Genomic DNA, 20263 nt, shown 5'->3' with positions numbered 1-20263 from the left:
TATTTAGAAAAAGATTCTGTGTCGTGTGTTTCATTATAAAAGTAACAAAGCCTTTGATATGATGTGGTGAAAACCACATCTAACCTCAGCAGGTTTACTTCCCCCTCCCAGTACTGTATAACCCCAAACTGATTTTAGAAAAACATAATAGGAAAAGCCAAAATTGTGGGGGAGTTCTTACAAAATACTTGAGAGGATCCCTGCAGACCATCAAGCTCATCAAAAACCCAGGGAGTCTGAGGAAGTCACAGTGTAGGAGAGCCCACAGGGCACTGCCAGCCACTGGGCACGTGGTGTCCTGGGTAGGGTGCTGGGCCAGAAAGCAGCCCCGAATGAAGACTTTCAAAATCTTGTGATTTTAACATCTATCAGTTAAGAATCACGTATCAATATTAGTCCATTAGTTACGATAAATACAAGATGTTAACAACAGGGGAATCCAGGTGTGGGGTCTCAAACTCCTCATCGATCCTTGTAAGTTTCCTGTGAAGCTAAAACTAGCCTCAAAGCAGATGTTGGCGCTTAGAAAGAATGGCGTTATTCTTGGGGGAGAAAAAAATTCACACCTTATGAACATGTGGGTAATGAATGGTATCCATTCTGTACTCCATTTTCCCATCTAACAGTTGGCCTTGATGTGATTTTCTGGGAATGTTCCCTCTTTATTGCGTAGTGGAACTCATGTCGCAGATACAAATACAGTTTTGAATGCTGGCGGCTGCTGCTTTTTGTTTGTTTGTTTAATGGCACAGCATACGCATTTTTTACATGTCCTTAAGAACTCTTCTTAAAGACCATTTTACAGGCTGTCCAGTCTCTGTCAGGGCATATCCAGCCCTTTGTTTCCGGGAGCTTTGCTTTCATGACCGTGTCCTGGGGTGTTTCTTCTCGCAGAGAACACCCCTGTGTTCTCCCAGCTGTGTCTTCATCCATGCTCTCCTGGGGCCGCCACAAACTCTCTCGGTCAAACGTGCTTCTGCAATCTGGGTGTAGCAGCTTCCTCGCTTCACCTCTTTCCTTGTCATTGTTTCTCATGATAAAGGAGTCTGTCATCCATGTGGTGTGATGCAGGGGTTGTATGAACCTCAGCACATGGAGTACTTGAGTTCTTGGGCTCCAAATGCCAGCTTCTTGCTCAGATCCTGGGAGGCATCAGTGATGGTGCATGTGGGAGACCTGGATGGCATTTTCAGTTCCCAGCTTTGGCTAGTGTAGTCCTGATCATTGTGGGCGTTTGTGGAGTGCCACAGAGGTTGGAAGAAATTCTGCCTTCCAAAGAAATTATTTTAAAACATGGCAATTGCAAAGCTCTGTTCACGATACAGTAAATTACTTTGACATTTTCTTTACTCTTAAATTCTTTATGTATATTTGCTTTTGGAGCAGGTGCACATGTGGGCATGTGTACACATAGATACACACACACACACACACACACGGAACACCTTAAAAGTGACTCCTGTGCATGTGTTTTCCAGTTTTTCTAAAACCGGTGGCATTGCTTTTTCTCATGTTGACTTTTTTGGAAACTTTAATGGATGGTGCCCACACAGTTGAGTGTGAGTGGAGAGGCTCCCCTTGGGGAGGGAGGGGCTGTGTAGAAGACATGAGGATGCTCTGGTTCTAGGAGAGAGGTCTCTAAAGTGCTGGGAGGTGGCATGAGGTCCCAAAGATAGGGTGTGGGAAGGGCTTCACTGTCCTTGTTGGGAGTGGAGTGGTCACACAGAGAAAGTCTCAGAGGGCTGTGATGACTTCAAGGGCAGCCTTGGGACAAAAACAGTAGCAGAGCTCATTCTACAGCCTCACCTTGGACGACTGTGAATATAAAGCTGGGCTGGAAGTTGAGATTGGTGGATGGAAGGCAGCGTTTGTGTGATTCCCCCTGGAAGGTGGATTCCACCCGCCTGGAGGGGCTGACGCCCTTGGTGTCTCTGAAGGTCCCTTCTGTACAGTATTTGTTAATTGTTGCCACAGAACCTGAAAATGTGCTGGCTTGGCACAGTGGTGGTCCTCTCCGAGTCTCAGCTGGCAAAGGAATGTGGGATTGGATTAGCAGCAACAGGTGAGGGATAGCTCACGAGGCTGAGGTCACAACAGGGTGCAACAGGGCGTGGGACTACAGGTGCAGCTTCCAAGCTGACTGACTCGCACAACTGGCAACGTGCTGCTGCTGCCTGTTACAAGGGGGCCACAATGCCTTGCCAGGTGGACCCTGACGGGGTTGGCTTCCCTTACAGCTGGTGATCCAGGGTGAGCAGGCCTTGTCTCAGAAGCAAGCCCACTGTATCATTTTCATACACAAGGTGGCCCCATTTTGTGTGTGTTGGCAACAGTGGTAGCAAGATCCAGAAAAGGGGGGTAGGGGGTGGACAACTGACCTAGCAGTTAAGATGTCCGTATTCCACACTTGAGTGTCTAGGTGTGATATACAGCTCAGGCTCCCATTCCAGCTTCCTACTAACTGGTGCCCTGGGAGACAGTGGTGATGGCTGAAGTGCTGGGTTCCTGCCACCTGCAGGTTCAGATCGGGTTCTGTGTTCCTAGTTTTGTTGTGGCATAGCCCCAACCTATGTAGGCATTTGGGGCGTGAACCAGTAGATGGAAGCGTGCGCTTTCTCTCTCTCTCAGTTTGCAACTCTCTCCTTCCATCTATTTCTTTCTGACTCTACAAAAGCAAAACAACACAACAAAAGACAAAAGTCAAGAAGTGATGCCCATTGGGTGCTATCTTGGACGCTAGGTACCACCTGTCCCACAGGACTGAGCCATGGTTGTTTCTCCATCATTGGACCCATGGGTAGGCCTGTAGGCAGAGGAGAACCAACTCTGGGGCTAAGGATTCCAGAATCCTTGTCAGTGACAGGCATTGTGGCACAACAGGTCAAGCTGCCACTGGGGGACCCACAGCCCATGTTGGAATGCTGGTTCGAGTCCTGGCTACTCTGTGCTCCCCATGCAGCTTCCTGCTAATGTGGACCAAGGGATGTAGTGGTAATGATGCTAATAGTTGGGCATCTGCTACCAAATAGGAGACCTGGATGGCATTTTCTTCTCCTGCCTGTGGCCTGCCCATCCCTAGCCAGGATGGGCATTTGGGGGAATAAACTAGCTCATGGAAGCCCTTGGGTCAGGCTATCTGTTTCTCTCTCTCTGCTTCTCAAATAAATAATTTTAAAATCCTTTTCAAGCCTAGAGAAGAACTGGAAAGCAGTACATGGACCCCTTGACCTAAGTGTTTCCATTGGTAGCTTTCTCCCATGTTCGCTCTTATTCTCCTTTTCTCTTTCTCTTTTTTTTTTTTACTGAACCACATGAAAGTTGTGGATGTCAAGGCATTCATTGTTGAATGCTTTGAGGACAAATGTATTCCCCTCCATGACCACAATACTATTCTGATACTCACAACATCTGACATGGGTACAGCATTATCTAAGGAAGAGTCCATGTTCAGTTTCTCCAGCATCATCTTTTACTTTTTTTTTATTTTGTTTAAGATTTATTTATTTTTATTACAAAGTCAGATATACAGAGAGGAGAGACAGAGAGGAAGATCTTCCATCTGATGATTCACTCCCGAAGTGAGCGCAACAGCCGGTGCTGTGCTGATCCAAAGCCGGGAACCAGGAACCTCTTCCGGGTCTCCCACGCGGGTGCAGGGTCCCAAAGCTTTGGGCTGTCCTCGACTGCTTTCCCAGGCCACAAGCAGAGAGCTGGATGGGAAGTAGAGTCGCCAGGATTAGAACTGGTACCAATATGGGATACTGGGGCGTTCAAGGTGAGGACTTTAGCCGCTAGGCCACACTGCTGGGCCCAGTATCATCTTTTAAAAAGCTATTTGCTTATGGGCCTGGCACAATGGCTCAGTGGCTAAATCCTCACCTTGCAAATGCCGGGATCCCATATAGTCACCAGTTCATGTCTCAGATGCTCCACTTCCCTTCCAGTTCCCTTCCAGCTCTCTGCTTGTGGCCTGAGGAAGCAGTAGAAGATGATCCAATGCTTTGGGATCCTGCATGCATGTGGGAGACCTGGAGGAAGCTCCTGGATCTTGGCTTTGGATCAGCTTAGATCTTGCTATTGTGACCATTTGGGAAGTGAACTGAATGGATGGAAATTTTTGTTTCTCCTTCTCTCTGCAAATTTGCCTTTCCAAGAAAAATAAATAATAAAATATTTTTTAAAAATTTATTTATTTATGTTGTGACACAGCAAGTTAGGCCACCGCCTACGATGCCAGCATCCCTTATCAGAACACAGGTTCCAGTCCTGGCTGCTCTGCCTCCAATGCATCTTCCTGCCAGTCTACCTGGGAAAGTGCTGGAAGATGGCCCAGGACTTGGGCTGAGTACAGAGCCAGAGCAGCGCTGAGTGAGGTACAGAGTAGATGAGGCACTGAGCCCACCCGTGGGTCAGCGTCAGTCTAGCCCCAAGAGGCCAGCCAAGCCCCTCTTCTCCAGGATGGACCCTCTCCTAGCATTCCATGTTCTTTCACATCTTTCCCTTCCGTGATGATGGGTCCAAAAGTTCATGCAAAATAGAATTGAAAGGCATATCTATTTTGTTGCAAAAAACATGTCATTGTCATGTGTATAAGTTTTCAGAGCCTACAGGAAATGCAATTTTTTTAAAAGATTTATTCATTTTATTACAGCCAGATATACACAGAGGAGGAGAGACAGAGAGGAAGATCTTCCATCCGATGATTCACTCCCCAAGTGAGCCGCAACGGGCCAATGCATGCTGATCCGAAGCCAGGAACCAGGAACCTCTTCCAGGTCTCCCACGCGGGTGCAGGGTCCCAATGCATTTGGCCATCCTCGGCTGCTTTCCCAGGCCACAAGCAGGGAGCTGGATGGGAAGTGGAGCTGCTGGGATTAGAACCAGCACCCATATGGGATCCCGGGGCTTTCAAGGTGAGGACTTTAGCCACTAGGCCATGCCGCCGGTCCCGGAAATGCAATTTTAAAAGAGATTTATTTGAAAGAGTTACAGAGAGAAGAGAAACAGAGGTTTCCATCTACTGGTTCACTCCCCAAATGACCACAATAGCCAGTACTGCACCAGGCTGAAGCCAGAAGCCAGGAGCTTCATCCGGTTTCCCACATGCGTGACAGAGGCCCAAGTTCTTGGGTCATATTCTGCTGCTTTCCCAGGTGTATTAACAGGGAGCTGGATTGGAGGTGAAACAGTCAGGATAGGAATCCGGGGTGCTGGTATAGGCAGTGATAAACCTGGGATGCTGGTATCATAGGCAGTGGCTTAATCCACTTTGTCACAGTGCCAGCCCCATGCATATTTGTTTTTACAAAATATTTGAACCACTGACCCCCACCTTGGAGATAAAGATAGATAGCCAGTCTCCTATCTTCAGCCTCATTCAGTCCTGGCCCTTACAACCACCTGCGGAATGGATCAGCAGATACAACTCCCTCCCTCCCTCTCTAATTTTGCCATTTAAGTAAACAAAACTTTTTAGTAAAGATTTATTTTAGTTTTAATTGAAAAAGTAAATTTACAGAGGGAAGGAGAAACAGAAAGATCTGTCGCATTCCCCAAGTGGCTGCATTGACTAGAGCTGAGCTGATCCAAAGTCAGGAACCAGGATCTTCTTTCAGGTCTCCCACGTGGATGCAGGGTCCCAAGGCTTTGAGCCATCCTCTACTGCTTCCCAGGCCACAAGCAGGAAGCTGGATGGGAAGTGGAGCACCTGGGACGTGAACTGGTAACCATATGGGATCCCAGCACTTGCAAGGTGAAGATTTAGCCAGTAAGCTATCATGCTGGGCCAAAATAAACAAAAAAAAAAAATAAGAATTTGTTAGAATAAAAATTAATCTGCTATGGACTTAATGAATTTTGGGGCCTACCTGCATTTGCCTTGGCAGAGCCAGACCCGAGGATTGTATAGGCCTTTTATGCAAGTCCTTGTTTGAAGCTGCTCAGGGTCTAGGGAGTGAGCCAACCAGGCTTTAGACAGAGAACCTCTTTACATCTCTCAAAACTGGGCTGTAGCATGGCTCTTCCCAGCGTGCCCAGCCTGAGAGCCCAGCTGTATCATCTTATCAGCGGACTGCTAATTCTTTGTGATAACTTTTAGGAGGGTTTGTTTGCTTGTTTTGGGATGCTAGTTTCTCTCCTTAATAATCAAAGTTACAAGTTGACTCAAACATCTTTCTGTTACCATGATCACTAACTGCTTTTAGAGGTGAAGAAATATGAACTGATGCAAAGAGATAAGGAGGAGTCAGAGGGAAGAAGAAAAGGATGGGCGAGCGTTTGTGGCCGCGTGGGCTGCAGTATTTGAACGGGCCAGCAGGTGTCAGTAGCAAACACAATTCAGGGACGCCTTCAGCAGGGAGGTTCTTTTCCCCACCCAAGAATCTAAAAGTGGTCAATAGGAAGTTCAGATTCCTAATTAGGACATACTGGACCCTTGGGATTTGCCCAAAATCCCACCCACACACTTTTTTAGGGATTCTTTTTTTCATTGGAAAGGCGGATATACAGACAGGAGGATATACAGAGAGGAAGATCGTCCGTCAGATGATTCACTCCCCAAGTGAGTGCAATGGCCAGTGCTGTGTCAATCAGAAGCCAGGATCCAAGAGCTCTTCCAGGTCTCCCACGTGGGTGCAGGGTCCCAAGGCTTTGGGACATCCTCGACTGCTTTCCCAGGCCACTACCAGAGAGCTGGATGGGAAGCAGGGCTGCCGGGATTAGAACTGGTGCCCATATGGGATCACAGTGTGTGCAAGGACTTTAGTCACTAGGCTACCATGTTGGGCCCCATTCTTTTTTTTTTTTAATTCATTAATTACATTGTATTATGTGACACAGTTTCATAGGTACTTGGGTTCTCCCCACCCCTCCCCAAACCCTCCCACCATGGTGGATTCCTCCACCTTGTTGCATAACCACAGCTCAAGTTCAGTTGAGATTCCCCCATTGCAACCGTATACCAAACACAGAGTCCAGCATCTTATTGTCCAGTCAAGTTCAACGGCTTCTTAGGTATACCCTTTCTGGTCTGAAGACAGAGCCAGCAGAGTATCATCCCAGTCAACTGAAAGCTCCCACATACCATCAGCAAAAATTTACATCATTATGGAATTAATTGACATAGTAATGAGTAACCAATATGTTAAAAGTAAATGCGACTTCCTAGCCACCTTCTGTGACCACCTCACTGAAATTTCAATGTTAGTTTATACACAGCATATAACATTCATAACATAACATGTTATACATAACATCATATCATCTTAAATTAAGGCAAACATGTGGTATTTAACCTTTTGGGATTGGCTCATTTCCCTTAGCATTATGCTTTCCAGTTTGGCCCATTTGGCCACAAAGAACTGCATTTTGTTTTTTTAATAGCTGAGTAGTATTCCATGGAGTAGATGAACCATAGCTTTCTTTTTTTTTTTTTTTTTTTTTCCACCATGGGTCTACGTAATATTTTATTTTCCTATTTTTTTAATTTAGCAGCTTTTTTATATATACAAAATGATAGAACACAAAGTAATTAACCCCTTATATGACATTGCCTGATTTCAAAGTTGTTTGAATATTCTGTCAATTAAGTCATCCCCTTTCTCATCTTTGCACCACTTATTTTTATTGTTTTTTTATTATTATTAATTTCATTGCATTATGTGACACACATTTTTTTTTTTTGCACTGGAATTCCCCCCGCCCCTCCCCAAACCCTCCCCCTCCCACGGTGGATTGCTCCACCCCGCTGTATTTCCATAGTTCAAACTCAGTTGAGATTCTTTCATTGGAGGTTTTGACCAATCGTAAAGTCCAGCATCTAATTGTCCTGGCAAATTCAACGGCTTCCTGGTGAGACCATCTCTGGTCCAAAGGCAGAACCAGCAGAGTATCATCCCAATCAAGTAAAAAACTCAACCTAATATTTACAACCATTTACAGCATTATGGCATTAATTGACATGGTATTGATTAACCAATATGTTGCTAGGAAAATGCATGTTCTCGACCACAACCTGTGACTTCCCCATAGACATTTCAACTTTGGTTTACATTCAACCATGGTCTATATACCTTAAAATGGCTATAGATTGCTATTCAGCTGTCTCTTGCCTTTTTCAATGTTAGTATTTAGCATTTTATAGCATTGAAGCGTGATTTTGCTGAACCTGGCTGTTTTTTGGGTAGTCCAACTCTATAACTTTAACAGGACAAATGTCAACAGTTCAGGTGAATATTTTTGGGAGGGGTGTGCAGAGAAATCCTCAACACCCCAGAGAGGAGTATCTGATCTTTGTGTCCCACCCAGTGAGTCACAAGTGCATCCTGGCTGGCCACTTCCTGTCTGCTTCCAAGCCTTCCCATCTGTTCTCTGTCTGTCTATTCTAACTTGTTTGTTCGTGTTTGTTATGAGAGGTTTCTGGAGCAATCCTGATGGTCCTTACAAAAGAGAGTGGGGACCCAAAGTTGGAAGCAGGCAAGGACCAGAGGAAGCTCCCCTCCCTAGTTCCGAAGGAAGCTTACTGTTCTTCTCTTTCCGCGGACCGTCCAGGGATCCTGGCTGTCGCACCGATGTCCCTGAATCCTGCAAGGCAGGAATTGGGCTTCTTCCATCCCATATTGTAGGTCCAAATGGGGGTAGGCGAACTCAGAGTTCCTGGCCTCCGAAGGCACTCCTTTTCTCCCGTGGTCTCCTTGGCAGTAGGGATGTAGTCCTCGGTGGTCGTACTGATAGTCCTTGGTGAGGCTCTGGGAGTCTTCAGGGTTGGGACACAAGCCTCCTCCTGTCCCCCTGCTCCGCTCTAGGGTCTGCCCCCGACTCCATGCGTATGACCTCCTGTTAAGAGGTTGTTAGGATTGCTCCTGATTCCCTCCACATGTCTTTGTAGTTTTGCTATTGTCTAATGCTGACTCGAGACTGCTTTCTATGAGTTACCAGTTATGATCCTGATGGGTTATATTTCCCCCGTCTTCCTCACACCTACTGGGGTGATGTAAGATTTCTCTGCCCTCCCTCCCCATTTCCAAGTGTCATAGGGCTTTACAAGTTTGTTAGGTTTTACAATTCTTGATGTAGATCATAAGCAATCTGACTCATATCGATTGTTGGTTCATTGGTTACTTCACAATGTCTTATTGCTTGAGATACAGGCTGTTTGGGGTTGAAATGTTACTGTTTTCTGCATTGACATCATTTCATAACAGCCACATCATCACAACCACAACAACATCATCAACACCAGAGTATAGCACCCTGGTAAAATAATGGGCAGCTGAGTAACCAACACATGCTTAATTAAAAGGAAACACAGAAGTCTTTTGGGAAAAATGATGCCATCGTCTGCTTCATGAGCATGTGATGAATTCTACTAGTGGAAAGAGATTATTTGGGAGCCATCAGACATACATAAAAAACTTTACTGCAGTCTTGTCCAGTCTGTCCCGCCCCCCATCAAACTCTGGAAATTATTGATGCATTTTGATGCCTGACTCGACCCGACCAGCCCTCTACACAGCCCAGATAAATATTGGCATAAGCATCTCTATTTAGCAATCCCACCCCTATCTTGGTTCCGTGTTCATCAGAGGGGTAGTTACTCAGGAGGAAGATGCCCACCACCTCCCAACTAGGCCACTCAAGTTTCTGGGTCCCGGCTTGGTTGGCAACCCAATCTGGTTATAATAGTTCTTATGGGTACTCTCATTCAAGCCTTCATGTCAAAATTCTAATACTGCCACAGTGTTTATGTTTACCATTGCTGGGAAAAACCAGAAATTCATTTCTATCCCATACAAAGGCTGGCCCTATTCAAGAGTGTTTCTGGGAAGCTTTTTCTGATCGTAAAAACTCTGTAGCTCGCCACGGGGCGGCAAGCAGGCAGAGCCTGGAATCATTTGGTGCACTGGCCGCCCCAAGCCAGGGACCCCCCCACTGCCTTGTGGCGGTGGTCTTAGCATGCTGGCTCCTCGTTCTCGGGTCCAGCTTGGCTGGGCCGCTCCCCCAGGGCCGCCCCAGCCCTGAGGGGGAGCCAGCCTCCTCTAGGCCAGCAAGGTTCCAGTCCCTCCCCCACTCGCCCCACCTGTAGCTTATGGCTGAGGGGTGGAGCTATCCCTCCAGCCTGGTCTGGAGGTTCCCTCCTAGCAGGCTTACCCTGGGGGAAGCGGTAGCACTTGGGCCTGGGAGATAGCCAGGGACCCCCCCACTGCATGTGGCAGTGGTCTTAGCATGCTGGCTCCTCGTTCTCGGGTCCGGCTTGGCTGGGCCGCTCCCCCAGGGCCGCCCCGGCACTGAGGGGCAGCCAGCCTCCTCTGAACCATAGCTTTCTTATCCAATCCTCTGTTGATGGGCATTTTGGCTGCTTCCATGTTTTTGCAATTACTGATTGTGCTGCTATGAACATAGGAGTGCATGGTGGTTTCTCATAAAACAATTGTTCTGCATATATTCCTAGGAGTGCAATTGCTGGATCATACGGTATGTTGAATTTGAGTTGTTTGAATATTCTCCATACTGATTTCCATAGAGGCCGTACCAGCCTGCAGCCCCACCAGCAGTGGAGTAGGGTTCCCTTTTCCCTGCAACCTCGCCAACAAGTGTTGTTGATGTTTTTATTTATGTGGGCCAGTCTTACTGGTGTTAGGTGGTACCTCATTGATGTTTTAATTTGGATTTTCCCTTATTGCCAGGGAACTTGAGCATTTTTTCATATGTTTATTTGCCATTTGGGTTTGTTCTTTTGTGAAGTGTTTGCCCATTTCCCGTGCCCATTTCTTGAGTGGCTTGTTTGTTTTGACATTTTGGTTGTTTTGTAGCTCTTTGTATATTCTGGAGATTAGGCCTCTATCACCTATGTCGTGTGCGAAGATCTTCTCCCATTCTGTGGGTTGCCTTTTTACTTTGTTGATTGTTTCTCTAGCTGTACAGAAGCTTCTTAGTTTGATGAGGTCCCAATTGTTTATTTTGGTCTTGATTTCTACTGCATTTGGAGTCTTTTTTAGGAAGTGAGGGCCTACCCCTAAGTGTTGCAGTGTGTTTCCAACATTTTCTTCCAAAAGTTTGAAGGTTTCTGGATGTAGGTTTAGGTCTTTTATCCATTTAGATCTGATCTTAGTGTATGGTGAGAAATGTTGATCTATCTTTCTGTTTCTGCAGGCTATTAACCAGTTGTTCCAACAGCATTTATTGAAGAGACCTTCCCATTTGCCTGGATTGTCATTTGTCTTTTTGTCAAAGATTATTTGGCTGTACCTGTTTGGGTTCCCTTCTGATGTTTCTATTCTGCTCCATTGATCTTCCTCTCTATCTTTGTGCCAGTACCACGCTGTTTTGATAACCACTGCCCTATAGTATGCCCAGAGGTCCGGAACTGTGATTCCCCCTGCTAACTTCCTGTTCTTCAGGATGGTTCTAGCTATCCGTGGTTTTTTGTGCTTCCAGATGAACCTTTGGATCATTGTTTCCAGTTCCATGAAGAATGTTTTGGGCAATTTGATTGGGATTGCGTTGAATGTATATATTGCATTTGGCAATATAGACATTTTAATGATATTGATTTTACCTATCCAGGAGCATGGGATGTTACTCCATCTTTTGAGGTCTTGTTCAATTTCTTTTTTAAGTAGTTTGTAGTTTTCTTCAAATAGGTCTCTTACATTTTTGGTTAGATTTATTCCCAGATATTTCATACTTATCTCTGTTATTTTGAATGGTGTCTTGCTGGTTAAATCTTTTTCCATCTTGAGGCTGTTCGCATACATTATGGCTGTTGATTTTTGTTCATTAATTTTGTACCCTGCCACTTTACCAAACTCTCGTATAAGTTCTAGCAGTCTCTGTATTGCGTCTCTTGGCTCTTCTACATAAAGAATCATATCATCTGCATATAGTGAGAGTTTGACTTCTTCGTTTCCCATTTGGATTCCTCTGATTTCTTTTTCTTGTCTTATGGCCTCAGCGAGTACCTCTAGGACTATGTTGAATAGTAGTGGAGAAAGTGGACATCCCTGTCTTGTTCCAGATCTCAGTGGGAAGGGTTCCAGTTTTTCTCCATTCAGTATGATGCTGGCGTTGGGTTTTTCATACATGGCTTTAATTATGTTGTAGATTTTTCCATCTATGCCTACCTTGGTTAGGGTTTTTAGTAGGAAGTGGTGTTGGATTTTGTCGAAAGCTTTTTCTGCGTCTATTGATACTATCATGTGAGTCTTGTTTTTCAGTTTTTGGATGTGGTGTATCACATTTATGGATTTCCGAATGTTGAACCATCCCTGCATTCCAGAGATGAATCCTATTTGATCTGGATGAATGATCTGTCTGATGTGTTTTTGAATTCTATTGGCTAGGATTTTGTTGAGAATCTTAGCATCAATGTTCATCAAAGAGATAGGTCTGTAGTTTTCCTTCTCTGTTAGTTCTCTGTCTGGTTTTGGGATTAAGGTAATGTTGGCTTCATAGAATGAGTTTGGAAGGGTTGTCTCTTTTTCTATTGTTTTGAAGAGTTTGTAGAGGATTGGGGTCAGTTCTGTTCGGAATGTTTTGTAGAATTCTGTAGTGAAGCTGTCTGGGCCTGGGCTTTTCTTTGTTGGGAGGTCTTTAATCACTGATTCAATCTCTGCTTCAGTTATGGGTTTGTTCAGGTCGTTTGTTGCCTCTGGGCTAAGTTTTGGCAGGTGGTAGAAGTCTAAGAACTTTTCCATTTCTTGGTGGTCTTCTGATTTGTTGGAGTACAGTGCTTTGTAATAATTTCTGATTATGTTCTTAATGATTGCGGTGTCTGTTGTTATGTTGCCTTTTTCATCTTTGATGCTGTTAATTCTTGCCTCCTCTTGTTTTTTTTTTTTTTTTTTTTTGTCAGTCGGGCCAGTGAGGTGTCTATCTTGTTTATCTTCTCAAAAAACCAGCTTTTTGCGTCATTGATTTTGTGTATGGTTTTTTTTTTTTATTTCTGTCTGATTAATTTCCTCCTTTGTTTTGATGATTTCTTGTTTTCTATTGTGTGTGGGGCTCTTCTGCTGTTGTTTTTTCAATTCCTGGAGGTATGTGTTTAGTTCCTGTATTTGGCGCCTCTCTTGGGCCTTGACATGAGCTCCAATTGCGATGAGTTTACCCCGTAGCACTGCTTTGGCAGTGTCCCACAAATTTTGGAATGTTGTGTCAGAGTTTTCATTGGTTTCCATAAATTTTTTGATCTCATCTTTAATTTCTTCTCTGATCCATTGTTCGTTTAATAGCATATTGTTCAGCCTCCAAGAGTTTCTGTATTTCCTGGGGCATTTTGAATTGCTGATTTTCAGTTTCATTCCGTGGTGGTCTGAGAGGGTACATGGTATGATTCCTATCTTTTTGAAGTTATTTAGGTTTGCTTTGTGTCCTATCATGTGGTCGATCCTGGAGAAGGTGCCATGCACTGCTGAAAAAAATATATAATCTGTGGCCAAAGGATAAAAATTCTATAAATATCTATCATGTCCAGTTGTTCTATTGTTTGTATGAGCTCTGTTGTTTCTTTGTTGAGTTTTTGTTTTGTTGATCTGTCTATTGTTGTTAGTGGGGTGTTAAGATCACCCACTATTATTGTGTGCATATCTCTGTCTCCCCTTAAGTCAGTAAGTAATTGCTTCACGTAGCTAGGTGCGTTTGAGTTTGGTGCATATATGTTCACAATGGTAATTACTTCCTGATGGATCAGTCCCTTCACCAATATATAATGTTCTTCCCTGTCCTTTTTGATGTGTGTCAGATTGAAGTCCACATCATCTGAAATTAAGACAGCTACCCCAGCCTTTTTTTCTCATCCATTGGCATGAAATATCTGTTTCCAGCCTTTCACTTTCAGCTTCTTAGAATCTCTTCTGGTTAGATGTGTCTCTTGTAGGCAACAGATAGTTGGGTGCTGTTTGATAATCCATTCTGTCAATCTGTGCCTTTTGATTGGTGAGTTCAGGCCATTTGTGTTAAGAGTTAAAATTGAGAGGTTGTGATTTTGCTCTGCCATACTTGTTTTTGTGGGTGTTGATATCTGTGTAATTGCCCTTCCTTGTGTGGACTTGCCCTTCCTTGTGTGGACTTTAGTGGGGAGACCTTCCTGTTTGCCATCTTTGCTTATGATCCACCTCCTTTTTTTCTGGATTTAGTGCATTTCTAAGGAGATTTTGTAGAGCTGGTTTTGTGCTGGCATATTCTTCTAATTTCTCTTTGCTGTGAAAGTATCTGATTTCATTCTCAATACGAACGAGATCTTTGCTGGATACAATATTCTTGGTTGACAGTTGTTCTGATTCAGGATTTGGAAGATCTTTGTCCATTCTCTTCTTGCTTGTAAGGTCTCTTCAGAGAAGTCAGCAGTGATCCTGATTGGTTTTCCCCGGTATGTGATCTTTTCTCTGCTTCGTACTTGTCTCAGGATTCTTTCTTTGTCTTCGTTGGAGTGGAACTTGAGCACCATATGTCTGGGTGAAGATCGCTTTGGGTCATATCTGCTGGGAGTCCTCTGACCGTCCTGGATTTGGGCTGGGTTCATGTTCCAAGTGTTTTGAAAGTTTTCCTGTATAATTTTGTCGAGCACCATTTGCATTCCTGACTCTTTTTCACTCCTTCAGGAAGGCCAATAATCCTAATATTCGATTTTCTGAAGTTGTCTTTCATTTCTTGTATGGTCTTATTGGCTTTGTTCAGACTTGTCTCCAGCTGTTTAATGAACTGGGTATGTTCGTTTTGTGTGTCTTCCGTTTCAGAGATCCTCTTTTCTGCTGTATTTGTTCTGTTGGTTAGGCTCTCAATTTTGTGCTCTAAGTCAAGGATTTTACTTTTCATTTGTTGTATTTCTGAGGCTATGTGGTTCTTGAATTCCTTGAAGTCCTCCCAATTCTTCTCATTGTCTCTGACATATTTTAACATTATTTTTTTGAATTCCTTGTCTGGTAGATCTTCTATGTCTTCATCTTGCATCTCCGAAATAGACATTGGCTTTTGATCCTTTATTGGTAGGGTGTTGGCTCTCTCATCTGGATCATTACCTTTTCTGGTATTTCTTCCCATTGTGTTAGTGTTTCTTTTTTGAGAGACCTAGGCACCAGCGTGCTGAGGGGTCTCCAAGCACTATCCCATAGAGATCGGAGTCTGCAGGCGTGGAGTAGCAGGGTGTGGGAATTTTCAAGGCACTTTTGGTGCGTCTCCAGAACACTGGACCTCAGGGCGCCACTTCCAGGGCCCAGCGGATTTAAAGTGCACTCTCAGCTCGTCCCCTACAGATATGCTACCACAGGGCGTGGGGGAGTGAAGGTACTCTCTGTGCGTGCCCCCTGTGTGCGGGATCACAGGGCTCGGAGGATTCTAGGTGCTTTCTCAGTGTGTCCCCAGTGCCAGAAACTGCAGAGCGTGGAGGTTCCAGGTGCTCTCTGGGAACTCCTCCTGCACGCGGGTCCGCAGTGCCCTCCTGGTGCATTTCCCAAGCATGGGACTATAGGGCATGGGGTGTTCCAGGTGCTCTCTGGAAACGCCTCCTGCGCTGGCCCGCCCACCCCAGCACTTGCAGGGGGACCGACCGCCCCAGCACTAGCACAGAACCGCCCAGCCCAGAAGCATGCTCGGGTTCCTGTGGGACAGCACTGCCCAGCTGAGTGCCAGACTGTAAAGGCACGGGGGAGTATTCAGTGTGCCTTTTGCCTTTCTCCTCAGTGTACAGGATCGTTGTGCGTCACCTCCCAGACACAGTTTAGGCAGTTTCAAGGCACTCGTCCTGTGTCCCCAGACGCTGGAATCTCGGGGGGGGGGAGGGGCGGGGAGATGAGCACCAAGGGTGATCAGGCTCTGTGCATTCCCCTGGGGGGCCAACTCCCGGAGCCTCCGACCCACCACTGTCCCCACCCAACTCACTCAAACCTCAGGTTCTTGCAGTCTGCCTCTTCCTCTGATGGGAACCCTCACAGCGGGTGCATCTCCTGGTGACTGCAGGCGGGTGCAGGTTCTGGCGGGTCCCAATGGGACCTGGAGACTGTGGCGGGTGTAGGTCCTGGCGGGACTTGACAACTAGTGTGGGCGGATGCCAATGGGTCCTGATGCCAGCGGGTCCTGATGACTGCAGTGGGTGCAGGTCCTGGCGGGTCCTGGCGACAAGGGTGGGCATGTGCCAGCGGGTCCTGATGACTGCCAGTCCTGATGGCCACAGCGTCTGCGGGTCCTGAGGTCTGCGGGTCCTGAGGCTCTCAGTGGTTGCACTCAAAGGTGACTCAGCAGGTCAGGAGCGGAAAGTCATCTTCCCTGCCCTTTGTTTTGTTTTGCTTTTCCCTGGTTGCTCTTCTGAGTTGTGTGGATTTTTTTGGCTCCACACTGTCCAGGGAACTTCACGTTCTTCTCCTTGTAGCTCTATGCTGCTCCACTTATGCTTTTGTCACGTTCTAGCCCTCTCTGCCTGTGAGCTCCCTCACAGCCTTCCTCCTATGTCGGCCATCTTGCGAGTCTCCTTTTTTTTTTTTTTTTTTTTTTTAATCTCCTGCTCTCCAGAGTAACATCTCACAAATATGAATGTTTGGGTCTGGTGTGGTAGCCTAATGGCTAAAGCCCTCACCTTGTATGCACCAGGATCCCATATGGGCGCCGGTTCACGACCTGGCTGCTCTATTTCCCATTCAGTTTCCTGCTTGAGGTCTGAGAAAGCAGTGGAGGATGGCCCAAGCCTTGTGACCCTGTACCCATGTGGGTCACCCGGAGGAGATTTTAGACACCTGGCTTCAGATCAGCTCAGCTCCAGCCGTTGCCAGCCATTTGGGGAGTGAATCATCAGACGGAAGATCTTTGTCTCTGTATCTCCTCTCTGTAGATCTATCTTTCCAAGAAAAACAAATAAATCTTTTAGAATATACATATAGATGAATGCTCAATAAACCTCTGAATGGATGACTGAACTGACAAGAAATGAACCCATAAAAAGGGATAAAAAATAAACCCATAAAAAGACAGAAGATCTTCCTCTATGTCTCTCCTCCTCTATATATATATCTTACTTTCTAATAGAAATAAAATAAATCTTAAAAAAAAAAAGACAAGAGATTTCATAGCTGCTCTTGAGAGCTTCTCTGCCTACTGTGCCTGGGAGGGGGCCAAGCTGTTATGATCTCTCTCTCTCCCTCTCTCTCTCTCTCTCTCTCTCTCACACACACACACACACACAGAAAGTCTTACAGAAGATACACCGAATTGACCTCTCAGGAAGGAGACCTGCTCAGCCCCAGCAGATCAGCTGGGGATTTGGTTCCTACTCCTTGCATCCTGTTGCATCACAGTTCCTAGGATGTTGCCCTCTGGGACCTGGTCACAGTGGGGTCATGTTCACTGCTTGCATCAGCTTGTGAAAGGGGAAGAGAAAAAGTGAAGGTCAAGCCATCTCCTTTGAAACATGAAATGCAATAGTCATGCAAACATCCCAAGCACTGACCACAGCTAGCTGCAAGGGAGGCTGGGAAATGTAGTCTTTGTTTGGCCATGGTGTATTGAGCTAATAGCATGGAGCAGCTGGCATCCTGATCAAGGATGTCTCTTGGTCCCACACCCCTGTTCTCCACAACCTAACATTATTTTAGTTGGTACATGACAAAGGTTTTATCTTCTGTTGGCATCAATCACACAGTGATAGTTTAGAAATGCCAGTACCTATGGATTTCTGATCAGTGGGACTATCTGTGGCAGTTTACTATGCGTGTTATATATTCATGTGTTTTCTGTGGCTGGTGCTCCGTGAGGACAAGGACATTCCAAGTGACAACTGAGAGGATGAATTTCCAGGACAGTGAGGCTTAGAATCCACTTGTTCTACTCCATGGGAATGTGATGCCTGTGGGTTGTTGGAAACATAAGCAGAAGCTACACAGGTGGAATAGAGAGAACTCTGCAGAGCGTGAGCAGCAGCTGCAGAGGCCTGTGGTCACAAAGTATATTTGTATTGGTGGGACGGAGATGGGGGGGGGGAAGCCTGCAGAGATGGAGGGGAGGCGGATCGCTCCCGGCCTTATGCACCAAAAAAAAGCATGGGGCTTTGCCCTGCAGAGTAGAGATGAGGGGCACCTTCCTGGTCCAAGATCTACATCCATCACTCCCTGTGGGTCAGCTCCTCTTCCTCCTAGCTGACTGGCAGCTCTGAGGATAAACACTTGACCTAGGGAAGGCCAATGATGTCCTTCTCAGGAACTGGAAGGTGGAGTTGAGACAGTCGTCACAGAGCAGGGCTTGGGTGCAGTGGGTCAAATCCCTGCTTGTGACATCTGCATCCCACGTTGGAGTGCCTGGTTCATGTCCCAGCTGTTGTGTTTCCAATCCAGCTTCCTGCTAACGCACATCCTGGGAGGCAGTGGTAATGGCTTAAGTACTTGTGTTCTTGCACCCACTTGGGAAACCCCGATTAGGTTACAGGCTCTTAGTGCTGGCTTCGCCCAGTCCTGGCTGCTGCTGACATTTAGAGACCAAAACAATGAATGAAAGATATCCTCTCTTTATCTAACTTTCAGATAAAATAAGGGTTTCTTTTTAAAGATTTATTTTTATCGGAAAGGTAGATTTACAGAAAGGCAAGATAGAAAGATCTTCCTTCTACTGGCTCACTCCCCAAATGCCCACAATGACTGGAGCTACAGAGCTGAGCTGATCCAAAGCCAGGAACCAGGAGCTTTGGGCCATCCTCTGCTAGTTTCCCAGGCCACAAGCAGTGAGCTGGATGGGAAGTGAAGCAGCTGGGATACAAATTTGTGCCTATATGGGCTGCTGGTGCTTGCAAAGGGTGGATTAGCCAATTGAGCCACTGAGCTGGGCCACAAATGAAGGTTTTTAAAAATAAAAATAGGAACCACAGTCTTCACTTGTTGGTTTTTAGGTCTGTAGGGAGTACCCTGGAAACTGTGGGGGCAGCTCCATGAACTATCTGAATGCATGGACAGAGGTGGTCTGCAGAGCACAGAGGGCTGGAGCAGCTGTGCAGAGCCATGCAAAGTGGCTCGTCAGGAAAGGCATTCTTGGGTTTCTGCCGAGTCTCCAATCCCTAGGCCCAGTTCTTTCCTGAATCTCAGGGGTCTTCTGTCCAACAAGCCCTGAGACCACCAAGGGGTGAAACGACAGTACTCTTCTGCAGCAGAGACACTGGAGACAAACTGGCAGAGAAAGATGTCCATTTGTTTGATAGAAGTCACAAGCTCTGTTATCCAAGGTTGGTATGCAAGCCTCCTGTCTACCTGCTCCACTCTGGGGTCCCCCCTCCTCCCTCTGTGCGTCTAACCTCCTGTTAAGAGGTTGTCAGGATCGCTCTTGATTCGCCTTATATGTTTTTGTAGTTTTACTATTGTCTAATGCTGATTCAAGTCTGTTGTCTATAAGTTATCTGTTATGTTCCTGATAGGTTATACGTCATGTCTTCCTCACACATTCTAAGGAGATGGAAGATTTCTCTGCTTTCCCTCCCCATTTCTGAGTAGCATAGGGTCTTAAAAGTATATTAAGTTTTACAATTCTTTGATATAGATCATAAGCAGTCTGACTCACATTGATTGTTGATTCATTGGTTACTTCACAATATCTTATTGCATGAGATACAGGCTGTTCGGGGTTGAAATAATATAACAGTTTACAGGTACGGTTTTTCGAATCGACATCATTTCATCTTAAATTAAGGCAAACATGTGGTATCTAACCTTTTGGGATTGGCTCATTTCCCATAACATAATGGTTTTCAGTTGGGCCCATTTGGCCACAAAGGACTGCATTGCATTTTTTAAAATAGCTCAATAGTATTCCGTGGAGTAAATGAACCATAGCTTTCTTATCCAGTCTTCTGTTAATGGGCATTTTGGTTGCTTCCAAGTTTTTGCAATTATTGATTCTACACATGTCCAGCAGTTTCATTGGGAATCCATCTTTCGTCTAGATGCAGGGATGCATGTTCCATTGTACTTCCACGTCTGTATATACAGACCCCAGTACTCCATCACTATACATTACCATAAGTGAGGAGCCATGAAACGAGGTCAGCAACCGGTATGAGTTAGAACAGCCACATCATCAACAGCAACAACATCAACAACAAATTATACCACCTTGAAAAAATAACACGCCACTGAGTAACCAACACATGAGTGACAAAAAGGAAACACAGAAGTCTCTGGGGAAAAATGATGCCATCTATACTTCATGAGCATGTGATGAATTCTACTAGAGAAAAGAGATTATTTGGAAGGAACCAAACTGAAACAAAAACATCAAAACACATGGAATACAGCCAAAGAAGCAA

At 45.5% G+C, this 20263-nt stretch overlaps 1 long non-coding RNA gene across 1 annotated transcript in view; it reads left to right on the top strand.

The window, feature by feature from the left end:
- The window catches only part of LOC131481878 (uncharacterized), a 49949-nt gene extending 30964 nt beyond the window's left edge, over positions 1-18985 (top strand). Inside the window, exon 3 of the long non-coding RNA XR_009246611.1 lies at positions 18857-18985. This is a non-coding gene — a long non-coding RNA (uncharacterized LOC131481878). The remainder of the gene's footprint in view (positions 1-18856) is intronic.
- Positions 18986-20263: the final 1278 nt, after the last annotated feature.

Source organism: Ochotona princeps, chromosome 14, assembly GCF_030435755.1.
Source record: "Ochotona princeps isolate mOchPri1 chromosome 14, mOchPri1.hap1, whole genome shotgun sequence".
Taxonomy (NCBI): domain Eukaryota; kingdom Metazoa; phylum Chordata; class Mammalia; order Lagomorpha; family Ochotonidae; genus Ochotona; species Ochotona princeps.
This window is presented reverse-complemented; position numbering and strand designations above follow the sequence as displayed.